Raw genomic sequence first — 14,243 nt, forward strand, 5'->3', positions numbered from 1 at the left:
AAACTGATGCTGTGTCATTGACGACTTGCTTTTTTCCCCCCAGTCTTCCCAGAAAATCAAAAACAGCAGCACAAGAAAGGGACGGGAAGGAAAAGGAAGGAGGAGACCTCATCTGCCTCGCTCACCAACTGCCACAGCTACAAAATATTCCTTTCCTCCTCCCTGCTCCCTACACTCCTCCTGAAGGCTCTTGAGGCTGGAATTAAGATGGACACAGCATTCCTCCAGCACTGACCAAGGGAAAACTCTGACCTTTTCAGATATACAGTGCAGTCCATATTCCCCAGCATCCCGTTTCGTTTCGCATCTGATCCAGTATGCTTGGTTCCAGCTGTTTTCCCTCAAGTATCAAACATTACAGAGACAAAAAAAAATTCCCCTCTCTCCAGCAGCAGTGACACAACAAGCTGAAACAATCCATTCCTTGTGAACAAGAAGACGACTTCGATTTTCGAGCCAGATCCAACGTTCGATGTGCTACTTCCTCTGTTTTAATCAGTTCAGAATGTGGAAGGCGGCGGGGGGAAGGGAAGGGAAGGGAAGGGGAGAGGAGGCCAGCAGGGCTCTCTGGCTCGGCCAGGACAGCCCTGGCACTGTGCACCGCTGCACATTCCTGTGCGCAGCGCGGGCTCCAGCTGGAGCGTGGTATGGATCATATACCTTACTTTGTTTTCACCCGCGGTCCCAGCTAATTCGCCGCATTCCTAATGGTTAGTTCTAAAAACCCTCATGCAACTTCCTGTCGGCACAGCTATCTGGGTTTCCACTGCACGCTCATCCTTTTGCCTCCTTCTCCTTAATTAAACTTTTTAAAAAAGAAAAATCCCCAACAAACGCAAGCCAAAAAACCAAACAAACAAAAAAACCCCCACCCTCTCGTCTTCCTCAGCAAAAACGCTGTCTGCTTATCTGAAGGCTGAATAAAAGACAGGCCAAATATAAGAACGCTTCTGCTTTTCTAATACACTTAAATATCAGGATGTGGCAATAACGGCAGATGCCACAGGGCAGGACACCAATTAGCAGTTGCACGGGTACACTTTCAAAGGCACAAGAGTGCCTGAAGGAGCCGGGGCAGCTCTGAAAGCCTACCTCGCAGGCACGTACCTCACAAGGCCAGCAGAACCATACCAGAGCAACCTTTCAGCCACTTTCTACAAGGGCACTGTCAATTACTGATTTCCCACAAACTTCATGTTACTCCAAAACAAGAAGAAATACCAAATGGACCACATATGGCAGAAGGAATTGCCATTCTGCCATCTGAAAGCTGCAGGAGTGCGTTTATTATGGGTACAGGCTGGCTAGGTAATTAATAATCTTCCTTCAGGAAAAATAGGGCTGTAAAGAGGAGTACCAGACTTGTTTATATCAAGATAAATTAAACAGCAAGTTAGGCATTAATTCAGAGATTATGGCTGGGACAATTTAATGACATGTCAAACAACGAGACAGACATATTTAGATATGATGACAAATGGATTATTGACTGTAATCAAGAAGTTCAGTCAAGACTTCTTAGGCCGTTAAGCGCATCCTGGCAAGCAACCATCATGCGTACCCTGCAGTCAAGATGTGTTTAAATGTTTAAATGCAATTGCTCTAAGTCACTGCCTGCCTTCATTACTTTTCGTATACCCTTGGTTTGCAAGACTACTGTTTGTAAAATTGTGAGCTCTATGAGACTTAGAGAACAGCTCATACCTGGTCCTCCCGGTCAGAATTTCATCAAAGAATAAACAACTAGTCTTACTTTTGTACCACTGGTACCCAATAAAGAACTGTCCCCCTCAGAGTTAAGAAGACTCAACAATGACAACAAAAGCTTTTACGATGTTTGACATTTGCATTCATGACTACCACTGCGAAAGTGAGCGCCAAAATAGCCTCAGCACAAGGTACTGACATCAAACCCGAGTGGGTGGTACAGGGAGTCCCCACCACACTTCAAAATAAATAAAGTCCCATCGTAATCCAGTGCCAGCTGGTCTTCCCTGCTGCTTCAGGACTCCCGGCACCCTTTGAGCCAGGGTCCTCTGCAGGCAGTGACAGACCCTTCCCAGTGCCAGTGCTTGGCTGAGAAAGGCAAGAAAAGCTCATGTTTAACAACAGGAGCCGCCGGATTATGGGTTGACTAAAAACAAAGTCAGTCCCTCTACAGCAACCTATTTCCTATCATATCGGGTAGCATGTGGCACGGAAAATCTTCTGTAAAGGAAAAGGATGGCTAATAAGTTCATGCAAAAAGGCCTAAAAACGTCGGTGACTACGCCAGTGGTGCCGCTCAGGAAACTTTCTTGTCAAATAATGCTGATTCCTTGAAAATGAAACCGTTTTGAAAAAGGACTGCTTTAGATTCGCTTCCTGTTTTTGAAACAATTTTTAAAAAAAAGGCCTTGAAATTATCAAAAGTTTCCATTTTGGCACATGGGAAACAGAGCTTAATTTTCCAGCTCAAGCAATGCTTTCTTTTACAGCCAATATCAAACAGAAAGCAGAAATGTAAAGCATTCAGGCTGTAAGCGACATATTTGGAAATCACCGAACTTTGATGCTTTGACTTCCTTGACCCACTCTACCCGCTCTCCCCCCGCACTTCCACAGTGACCGAATTGCTTTTTTTGGTGGCTTTCCCTGACTTCAGATGAGAAAAATCACCCCAATCTCCCCAACGCGTGGCGGGCTGGGCAAATGTCTTCCTGGACAGCTCTAGCAGCCAGGCCTTGGCACGGGGCTTCAACGCAGCTGGCTGCCAGCCCCCCTCTTGCCCTCTCCCCCTTTAACAAGTGCTTCAGTGCACTGCAGCACTGCAAAAGGGGTAGACATAGTCTATTAAAGAGGGAACGATGCGTCTGCAAGAGGCTAGGCCGGAGGCTCTCCGGCACAGGAGGCGGCCACGCTGCGCACCCCTCCGCCAATGCCTCCCCCAGCCCCTGGCACATGGCCGTCTTCATTAGGCCAAGCCTCGGCGTCATTAACGCGCCGGTGAAACAGCCGGGGCCCCTCCATCTCCCCGTCTCCCCCACGCACCGCCGGAGCAGGCCTCTCCCCACACACCAAGGGGAAAACAAACGGATTTGCAGTACTGCAAATAGGAACAACTTAACTTCCATCTCCTCCGCTCCAAATTTTTCCATCTGAAAGCCCATATGGCTCAACTTTTAATTATTTTGGCTAATGCTGTATGTAGTAATTCTGTGGTGAATGCTTAAGTGTTTCATTTCTGGTTTCCAGGACAACATTACATCAGATTGCAGACAGCTGGCTCCACAGCCTTAAACCATAACAAATTGTCCAAAGCTGACACACAAAAAAATCGCGCTTCCTTTAAAGAGAGCGCGGGGCTCGGCCGGGCTGCCGGGGACCCGGCGAAGCCTGCGGGGCCCCCTTGGCGGGGCTGGCCGGGCGGAGCCGCCTCTCCCCGCGCCGCTTGGAGCAAGTGCATCCCCGACACATCTGCAATGCTCTCACGGTGCGGAAACCCGCCAGCTTGGAAGAGCTCGGCTGCACAAACGCGCGAAGGACTACAGGGAAACAGGGACTAAATTAACAGCATCTGGAAATACCAAGGACTGCATGCGGAGGACTGCAGCCACCACGTACCACATGGCTGGAAAATTACGCAGAGGCCAAGGCCCATCCCCACCACCCAGCTCTTCGCCGCTAACAAATGTGGCCACAAACCTCTGAAGGTGCTCTCAAATCCAGGAGAGATCAATTCCCTCTGCCACCTCTAGCGTCTTCTCTCCTTGGAAAACTTTTCCTACTCGTGCACCTCTAAAGGCCACGCTTTGCATCATCTCGTATGTAAGATCAAAGTGAAAAGCCTTGCATCCAGGAACAAATAGGAAATCAGCACGCATACTTTGATATTCAAGGAGCTATCTACGGTTCTGCTCCCGGCGCCCTCTTTGCTTTCTCTCCCACTTTTCTCACGCAGGCTCTTTGCCGCTGCCTGCTCTGGAGGCAGGGCACACACCTTGCTCTGCTGCTCTCTAACATCCAGCCCATTTCACACGCCATAGAAATAACAATCCTAACCTCCCCCTTCGAATTAGTGCTTCACACACACGCACACACACAGAGAAACCTAACATTTATTAGGGTACTTGGAATTAATCGGCAAAATGTAAACCAGAAGTAAGTAGCTAGCTTTTGGCAGGACTATGTTTGGAAACACTTCAGGATTATAGCAGCAGCCCTTAAAAAACACAAGATAGGCAAAGCCTGCTAGCCACGTCCTAATAAAAATGTTTAAGAAACACAGAACAATATCCAGTTAAAGCTATCATAACTGATTAATCTGTTTCAGCTCCATAAACAAAAACATAACGTGATTTTTACATGAGCTGTGTGAAGCCATTTAGAGAGATGTTACAATTTTACAATTCGCTTTATGCCCAGTAATAGTTCAGCCCCAAACTGAAATCTCTAGGAAGCCCCCCATCTAAGAAACAAGCAAATCTCTTAATAGCTGATTAAGCCCAAGCTGCAATTATTTTTGGCTATCAGACAATTCTTGTTCAGCAAAGTGGGGCAAAAAGCCACAATCAGACTTGTGGGCATATCACATCACATCCCCCAGCCCTGGCTAGCTCACTTCAGAACTACAAGCTCTACAGTAAATGCAAAGAGATTTTGCTGTTCCCTTTAGGAGACGTGGCTACACGTGTCCTTTCTTCTTTCTCTCTAACAGGCTTTACATCTGCCAAAAAAACCAACCATTCTAACTTTTTAAAAATTTTTATTAAAGATGCCTGGATAAAGTCAGAGACAGGAAAATAGAACAGAAAAGAACTTAAAAGCCCAAGGAAACGAAGAGGAGAACCGAGAAAAGCTATGCATGCTGTGCTGTGCCTAAGAATAACCACAAAAGCCTTTTCTCTTTCTCCCTCTCTGAAACAGGAGGCACATCCTCTCCACATCACGCTACATGCTCAGTGACTTACCAGCTTCGGCATTTATAGGCCTAAAGCTCAGTTTCGAGTAATTCCCCCTGAGTCCTCAACTGCTGTCAGCTTCGTAACCCTAAAATTCAGCAGTAGACCCTTCTTCTCAAGTATTGTATTCGCTCCGAATCCTGTGCACAAAATGCCTCTTCTGTGGAGTTACATTATCAGACACCAAACTGGCTCCGATTCCAGCACTGAATATGTAAAGAAGAAAAAAGCGTGATGCTGGACTCAATTAGCTGTTTTCTGCTCACTGATTGATTCCCCCAGTTACTCGCTAGCTGCATAACTTGCAAGAAAGGCATAAGTCATCAGCTCTAAGCAAATCTTCTATTCACCACAAGGAAAAAAGGGAGTGTTGTACATGGCAAACAATCCCTGTTTTCACTGACGAAGGCTTGCTGACCTCTTGCTGGCCTCCAGTTCCTTAATTACTGTCTATGGAATTTCAGTGAAAGAAAAAAATACAGAGAATCTCTGCAAAGCCAGGACGAAGACTGACCCTCAGACACGACCGCTAGAGTGGAGGCTGTGTCTATAGGAAATATAACTTAGGCCCTTTACCAGGCTTTTTTTATTTTCACTTTTTAATTCTTTTGACAAAAAGCCCCCCTGAGAATCTCCCTTTATAAAGGGCTAATTTGACAGAAAAATAAACCTTGCTTAATGTTTTTTAAATTAGTGAACTTAAGATACTTTTTTTTTTTTCTTTCCCTTTGGTTTCAGTGCTATAAAAAAAGAACATCACTAAGAACTGGAAAGGCAAATTATGTTTAATTCAGAAATATCAGACTGGCCTAGAATTAGCCACATTGCGGCTTTATGAAGCATTGTAGCGTGACTTCCAACTTCTCCTCCTAGGCTGGGCTCAGACCTCCCTTCCTAAGAAACAGACGCTGAGATGCTCAAGTAAACTGGCGCTCCTCTTATAGTCAACCATACCTAATCTCAAACCTTGGGACAAATCCAGAATTTGGACAATTCTTCTCAGAGCACAAGAAAACACAGACCAAAACCTCTGCTAATTAGGAGCACTGCTATCCAGTGGTGGAAAGCAGTAGCAAAGGCATACCACAACAGCACCCTCTTTAAGCTCAGAAAAGACTCCCCTTACTCAGGACCATACCATCAATGGCCAGTTAATCTGGATTCACTGCAGATCAATCACACAGTGAAATCACAACAGGGCTAAACATCTACTTCCTTGGATGACTGGCTGATTTTAATGAGCCACCTAGCCAAATGTCCTTTTTCAATTTCTCCATCTTTGTACTAGTGACCGTACACAGCTTTTCTACTCCCTAGTGGTCATGTAAACTAGATTTACTGGTGTGTTGTAGCTGGGTTCTTACCATTGAATTACTTCAGCCCCAAAACTCTGATGTAAAGCCCTATGGAAAATTCTAAGCTTCAGATAAAACCAGCTAGTGTTCTCCAATTTCAATAACATACCAGCCCACATCAAGTGAAACATGACAGCAACTTCCTTGAAATGTATCCCAGATTCCCTTAAAAGTTCATGGCCATGAGTGAAACTGATCTAAGTTTGGGGTTTTGCAACTTGAGTTTTGAAGGTTTTGGGTTTCATTAAGAAAGTTTCGCAAACCTCTAATCCTTGCAGAGGCTGTTTATAGAAAACTGTGTGAAGCTCAGATGTGATAATCCACATCATATCCTGAGGTTACAAATAATGGTCTCCAAAATTTTTAAGAAAATTAACAGAGGTCATAAATGTTTTTGCCACTTCACATAATTAACTGCAAGAGCATGAATTGCAAGGGCTGTGTAAGTCTAAAACGTGCAGTGGAAGTGTCAGCCCCCCCAGGTAACCATGTCTGGGGTCGGTCTGTGATTACTTACAAGGAAATCAAAGGAGCATCCAACGGCTACTTTGGTGAAAGATATATTGCACATTAGCTGGTGACGACACTGCTTGCTGAAATTAGTGGGAAATATTTGTCATAAGTAACGAGAGCACGCAAATTTAATTCTCCCAGGAGGTCTGTCTTGATACTAGAATAGCTGCTTAGGCAAATTCCTAGATGTTAACTGTTTCCAGGTTTTAGTTAAGTAATTTTGAGAAGCACACTGCTGACGTTTGCATCTGCAAGCCAGACACATTTCCTCATGGCAAAGTGTTTCTCTCCCTGATTAGCATAATTAATTTTAATGACATTACAGCTGTACTCATGTACCACTTGTCATAGGTATATGTGGCAGAATGAAGCTCTGCATTACATTATTCTGTATCTGTTACAATACAGCATTCCTTTCCAATTCTCCTGCAGACTCCTCTACACATGGGAAAGAGAGTCTCTAACAAGGAGGTCTCAACTGCATCTTGTGTTTTGGCAAGGTTAAGAAGGCCTGGGGAGAATCCCTTTTCTTTGGTGTAGCCTGTACTATTAATGAATGGAGTCCACCACTGGCACTGGAAACCAACCTCCCGGCACTTCGGAAAACCAAGGGTGGAACAGCAATACATGAAATACAGTGAAAGTCATACTGGAGAAAAAAAAAGAAAAAAAAAATAAAAAGAAGAGAATGAGCTCCCTTTAGTGAAGGGTGTAGTAATTTAAATTACATTCTTATAGTATTTTCAAACAATATTAATGTTACCGTGCTAAGTGCGAGGAAGGAAACACTAGCAATGGGGAGGGGAAGCAAGTGGTAGCCGACAGGAGCGCAATTAAAATTTTCTATTGTACCACAAGTAAAGATTATTCAGCCTGGGTCTGCCAAATAGGGCAGTGAAACACATGGCTTTTGAGATTCCTAATTCTTGAACTGAGCAAGGCTTTGTTCCAATTTAATAGGCTTGGTCTCAAAAAAGATGGGGGCAGGGAAACCACATTATGGATTACAGCATCTCCTGCTGGCTGATGCATACAGGGAGAATAGAAAAAAGCTGTTACCGCTGTCCCCCACCCTCTAGGTAATAAGCAGAGAAATTAGGCATCTGCCCAAGGGCAAAAAGGTAAGCCAAGTCATGTGTTAGAATGAATATTAAATTAATTTGCCTTCCCACCTCCCACCCTCCCCAAATACATGGCCAAACATTTTGCGGTAAAGTAAGTCAATAGGGCTTGTGTGAATGCAGTCAAAACAGAAGTGGTTAGTAAGTCAACAGGGCTTGTGTGAATGCAGTCAAAACAGAAGTGGTTAAGAACATGCTTAATTACAGTCACTGCCTGCGTGTTAGTGTAAGCTCTCTTCTCTGAGTCATGATAGCAGGAAGATTTTTCTGAAAGACCTTACAACAGACTAATTACATCCAGTCTTCACATCTGCAGGAGCAACTCCTACTGGCAGTGAGCAGGAGGTTTACTTGGACTATATTACTGCCAACTGCTCAGTACAATCCTGTGGTGACAGCGTTCAGGCCCACTAGGGACACACACCTAGTCAAGTTGTATCCGATGACAACATGGGCAGGTCTTGCACGGTAAATAATACTTAAAGAAGTGATACAGTTTTATTCGTAAATAAATGCGTTTCTCCTGCAAATTCCAAAGGGTTCTGGAAAATTTCAGACCAAATAGGTAAAAAACTCCTTACAGTGTTCTGCAAAACCAAATATAACCACATCAATGGTCTCTCACTCTGCTATCATCACTCCACAGCGCTGACCTTACTTAAAACTTTGTGTTGTGTCCTGGGAACTGTAATGATGGTTTGCGTTTCTCTCATGAAGGTTTTTGTATTACTATACCAATGGGAAACCCTGCTCTTATGCATGGATAGAGAGGGGGGACGTTCGTAAAAAAATATGCTGTAAATCTGCTGCTGCTAGCTTTCACCAAGAGGTGCTGGACACTGTCCCTGAGATCAGTGGAAAGGGAGGGCAGCCAGCAGCTCCCAGGACAGGTCCCTGTGTTAGGCACATAGTGTGGGAATTCAGTACTATCATTTTAAGCCATTTCTTATTATAGGCTCTTTCTTCATCATAACTGTTACTAAGCACTGACAATATTACAGGAACTTGGATAGTAATAATAAATATACCATCCAACACAATGAGGCACATCAGTGCCTTTCACGAAATCTTAACAGAAATTGGGTCACTAGACTCTTCGAAGCAAAGATCAAAGCCCTGCGTTCATTCATAGCCATGCTCAACATCAGCTCCCCCCCATTACTTCAAAGAGCATGCAAGGACTGGAGGTGGCAACAAGTTCTCCAAGAACTGAAACACAGAAGCATCCTCTTCCCCGCTTTAGCCTTTCATGGAGAAAAAAAAAAAACAAACCCAAAACCCAACCTTAGAAAAAATGGTTAAGTTCTGTGATAACAGCAAAAACGGGGCTACCATAGCGCACAGCTTTCAAAATGCTCAAAGTATCTGTGTTGCCTCAGCTTAAACACTACTGTTTAAATTAAAAAAAGTCATCATACCCTAGTCGCCATTGATACCCAATGCTGATTCACAATATGCATCAACTTTGAGCTTAGTTCTAACAAGTTAAACTGACTGTACCAAAGGAAGGGCTTTTTCCTGTTTACTCTAACAGTCCTGTAGTATAAGCAATAATAATGTTAACAAATGGTTAAACATTTAAAGAATCCATCAGTAATATGAATAAAAATCAATTTAAAAATCACTGTATTTAGAAAGCATCCACAATCTGAACCACTGAAATGCAGTATAACTCTGAATAATGTGGATTTGCTGTAGTTAAACTTAGATTTACTCTCAAGGTAGCTGGTGCTACAGAAGTTATACTGTAATTATTTCTTTTCTTCCTACTCTTCACACTTACCGAACAACACAGTAATGACTGTCGTGAGCCAGAGATAATTCTATCAGACTTCATCTTTTGTCGGTCAGCTTTGTACCATAGGTAATACAATCCTGATTCAAGAGCTTCAGCATCTCTCGGATTGAAACGAATACAACCCAAAGTCCATTCTCGTCTGTTATTCTGCCTTTGACACTGGTAGTAGACACAAACCCTATGCTGCACACTCTTTCAGCTTTTAGCCCCATTTAATGACTTGGTAAATAAAAATGTCCTCAGGAAATAATATGAAGAACAGGAGCAACAAAGATTATCTCACTCCAGCTAGAGCTGTTGCTGTAGGGACTCGATTTGCTGCCGTCTGTTACAAAGAGGATCGATAGAAATCAGAAAGAGCAGCAATGCAAGGGGGAGTTTTCCCCAGCACCGGCCTCGTGGCAGATGCAGGTGTGCACAGCACGCCTCAAGGTCTGCACAACCACTGCCACCCTCCTCTGCAAAAACAAACGGGGCACCAGTTTCCTACTGGTAATGGTGCCATGTTGACAGTCCTGGGTAAAGCAGTGTTGGGAGGGCAGGGAGGTAAAACAGCACTGCAGGCCTCCAGCGGGCCCACCTGCGGGCCATGCTTTTGGAGGGAGATGCTGGTTTTGTTCGCCCCACTCATAAATTCTATGGCCTCTCTCCCGAGGCTGCTAAGGCCACATGTGGCAGGTGGGGAGCCCGGCACAGCTCACTGCAGCACCCTTCAAACGAAGGCCGGCTATGCTACCTGGAAGCTTGCATTAATGAGTTCTGGATGGCTGACCATTATCCGCTGATCAAAACCGAAACACAGAAGCCCGATGAGACCAACAAAACAGTTCAGTCCAGAGATAATTACGACTTCATTTAACTTGCATCTACAGAAACCGTCAGCAAAGTTAATTAGTGGTTTGTTTCAGCAGCAGCACACGTATGATACACACTTCTATCACAACCTCCCTCCTGCTTCTCTCCTTTCCCCGACTCCTGCATCAAACATGGCAACTGGTACCAATTAGCAGTCTTTCAGCAGAGGGCACAGGAAAGGATTTATACTGGTTTCTCCTAATGCTGGTCCTCCGAGCTGGGCTGGAGCTGTACCAGTGGGGCTCTGGGGATGAAGCAGCCCTGTTCTAGATGAACTGAGAATTTCAGCCCCCAAAAGTTATCAAATGAGCTTCTATCTTTAAGAAGCATAAAAGGCACCTCAGTGTAAAGAAAGAATGTGGTACAATTTTGAAGTCCTCTCTTTCCCTGGACTTTCTGACTCCTGAGGACAAATAGGCCCTTATCTAAAATCCAGAAAGAGATCCATTTGCAATCTGCACCTGCTTTACATCCCAAAGCATGGCACAAGGCAATGAAAGCTTGTCTAGTGTTACTGTGAGCAGCCTTCATTCCAACAGAGATGAAACATAAATACTCAGAAAGAAATTGGTAAAAAAATGATGAGGCGTTTTAGACTTTTGATACATCTGACTAAAAAGAAAAACAGTTTCAACTGCATTCCCACATTAGCAATTAAATAACACGCACACTTTGTTGTGAAACAAAGGGACCACAGTAGTGAGACTGAAAGCTACAAACTTCTCTAAAGTGGAAGAGAACCAAGTCACCTACTGACGTGGCAAGGCCTTCGGTTGGTTGGTTGTTTCTTAAGAGCAAACAAACTGGACATACAATTAACCACACAGCAATGACATTGGGCTGCCTGCCTTCAGATGCTGAGATGATGACCATTCAATCCTTTGTGGTTCGTGTTTAGGGTTTAGTTTTGTAAGGGCACAAAATGCAAGTTTCCATTTCCTGGCATAGTAATTTAAAAGAGGAGGAGCTGGGAAAAAGAATCCCTAAATCAATCTTTAAAATGAGTTAAGGATCAACACCAGTGATGTTAGTCATAAACATATAATAGCTATACAAGTTTAAAAAAACAAGTGGTCTCTCCCCCCCCCCCCCCCCCCCGCCCCCAAAAAGGAAAACAACAACTAATGATATTTGCCCTTTAGATGTTAGTTTGTAGGTGGCTGTTCTTATGCTGTGGGCAGAGCTGACTTGAAAGCAATGGAGTACTTAAACCCTTAGAACACTCCAGACATTCTGCCTCCATTTTTAGATTCTCTCTTTGCTTAGATTCTACTTTTTTTTTTTTTTTTTCTTTCCTGAAATGTAGTCTCTGGGCAAAGCTAGACCAAGATTCTCCACAAAAAACTAGTGACCCATCCTCCTAAGTCCTCCTAACTAGCAGCAGGTCTTTCTACCTGCAAACATAAAACGAGAAGGTTAAAAAAAAAAAAAAGCCATTATACTAGTGTCTTGACATCTCTTAAATCCCCAAGGTTACCAAACAAATGTATAGCAAGTAAACTAAAAATTATTCTTTTTCTAAATTCCCTCAATCTGCAATTATTCTGCAATTCGCTTTTATCATTTGTGTGTATAAAATGTTTACAAAATGATCAAATATGATCACAATGTTCCACTAAAAACTGCCTAGTAACAATTTGGCCATGAAACTAAAAAAAAAAAAAGAAATCGGAAGAAATGCCAACAGAACCAGAAGAGCCATTGCCCAGGGAGTTTTAATTCAAACCAGAAACTTCAATTTCAGTGACTCATATTTTCAATTACTTTCTGAGGTTAGAAGGCAGTGGGCTATTTAACAGAATGTTTTTAATATATGGAGAAACATCTTTGCTTCATGGCCTCTATAAAATGAGTGGAGTAGTTTTAAGTTGAGATTCCAAATTCACGGAGTACAAATCACACAAATAGCACTGAAAGTCACACTATTTGGCAAAGAAAGGACTTGAAAACAGAATCAACTTTGCACATCTAAAAAGCTGGTCATTTTAGATTAATAGAGATGTCCTCTGGCAAAACAATCTGGGTGAACACACACTCTATCTTTAGACGTATCTGATACTTTGCACTGTTTTTTGCTCTTGCATGTCAATTATAGCCCAAAGTCTTTCACCCCAGTTAACCCTAGTTTCTTTCTTGTCCACAAAAGAAGAAGCCAAGCTGACTTTTGTTCTAGCGTGAAGTTTCGTTTCTGCAGATGATCTGCTCTACCCTTGAAGGCAAACAGTTTCACAGCTTCTGTTAAACGTAACCAGGATAAAAATTAGGAGCAAGGGCAAGAATCTTGAGAGGTATCTACAATAATGGAATAGAGATCCCCCACTGATGTTAGCAGGAGGATGGTTCAAATCCTACCAGAACAGCAGAGAGAGGCCACAGAGTTGTTGGCTCAAAGTGCAAAGATGGCTTAGGAAAATAATTTTAGAGAAAACGTGCCAAGTCGTTCCATTAGGGAGGAAATACTGAGTCACGTTCGGTCCTCAGAGGTATACACAGCTTTCAGTAACTTCAACAGAAGTGCAAACCTCTATCAGAAGATTTAAGAGAGAAATTCAGTATCCTTCTGAGATTTGAGCATGGTAAACGAGAGTTTTGAGGCTTTCATGCTATAGGTACCTTAGCCAAAGACCTCGAGAAGGGAAAGTTCAGGCTATAAATACTAATGAGGAAAAGATCAAGACATCTTTCAACCGGCTAAACAATCAGTGCAGAAAAGTCAGTCTCTATTCTTTGCACGTTTCTGATATATCAGAACAGACTATAAGGCAACATCAGTCCCCGCTCTGCTCCCATTTAACTAAAGATGGGCATATTTTTTTTTAATACAAACAAGAAAATCTTTCTCCACCACAAAATATTTTAAACATCCCATAAAATGACATAGCATTCCTCTTTTCATTTAGGGAGGAGAAGCTAAGTGTCTGCTGCAGTTAGCAGGAAATTCCAGTGACAATAAAATAAATAAATCAATCAATGGTCTCAAAAGCCTATGATTCAATTATATGGGTTACAAAGAGCTTGGATTTGACAGCCGAATGTGGTGTTCTCCAAGATTTATCTGTGAACTTTCAATTAGAGAAATGAAGTGGAATAAACTACTCAGTGAAAATGAAGATATTTGGAAGGAAAAATTAATTAATTCAGTATGGCATGACACAAAGACTGTCTGGTGCCCATAAAAACAACAGAAGCTACACAGCTCAGAAATAAAAATGACGGAGGAAAGCTGCCTTACTGCTTATGGGTCTGGCAAAAGCTGCAAACTCTCTCGGCTGACAGTTAGCAAATGCAGAGATAGAACTACTTGAAAGCACCAGGCAGCTAGGATTTAGCCAGACCCTCATCTAGAATGTATCAACAAGGGCTAGGAAGGCCTGAGAAACTCTACTTCTCAGTTACTGTGAATCAACAAAGAGAAACAGTTCCCTCGAAAAAACCTTTTCTGTGCGTTCTGGAACACAGGCATTTTTGCCTGAGATCACTTGTTCTTCAAAAGCTCAGTGACAAAGGGCAAGATTAAAAAAATGAAAAAAGAAAAGAGAGGTTATACAATAAGACTGTTAAAGTCTATGACAACAGACCTTGAAGATCTAAAATCTATGTTAAAGATTTTTTGCAGACAGCACATAGCATCACAAGGTCAAATGACACATTTCCTATTAAG

General features: G+C 43.0%; 1 protein-coding gene across 5 annotated transcripts in view; it reads right to left on the bottom strand.

Annotated features, from left to right (window-relative positions):
* Nucleotides 1-14,243, bottom strand: part of LOC128140631 (SAM and SH3 domain-containing protein 1-like) — a 575,076-nt gene that overhangs the window by 33,453 nt on the left and 527,380 nt on the right. The window contains exon 1 of one of the 5 annotated variants that reach the window (XM_052784775.1): nucleotides 253-541. The exons of the other annotated variants lie outside the window; for them this stretch is intronic. The gene's annotated coding sequence lies outside the window, so the exon portion shown is untranslated. Of the gene's footprint in view, nucleotides 1-252; nucleotides 542-14,243 lie in introns of those variants that run through there. 5 annotated transcript variants of the gene reach the window in all.

This window comes from Harpia harpyja, chromosome 4, assembly GCF_026419915.1.
Source record: "Harpia harpyja isolate bHarHar1 chromosome 4, bHarHar1 primary haplotype, whole genome shotgun sequence".
NCBI lineage: Eukaryota > Metazoa > Chordata > Aves > Accipitriformes > Accipitridae > Harpia > Harpia harpyja.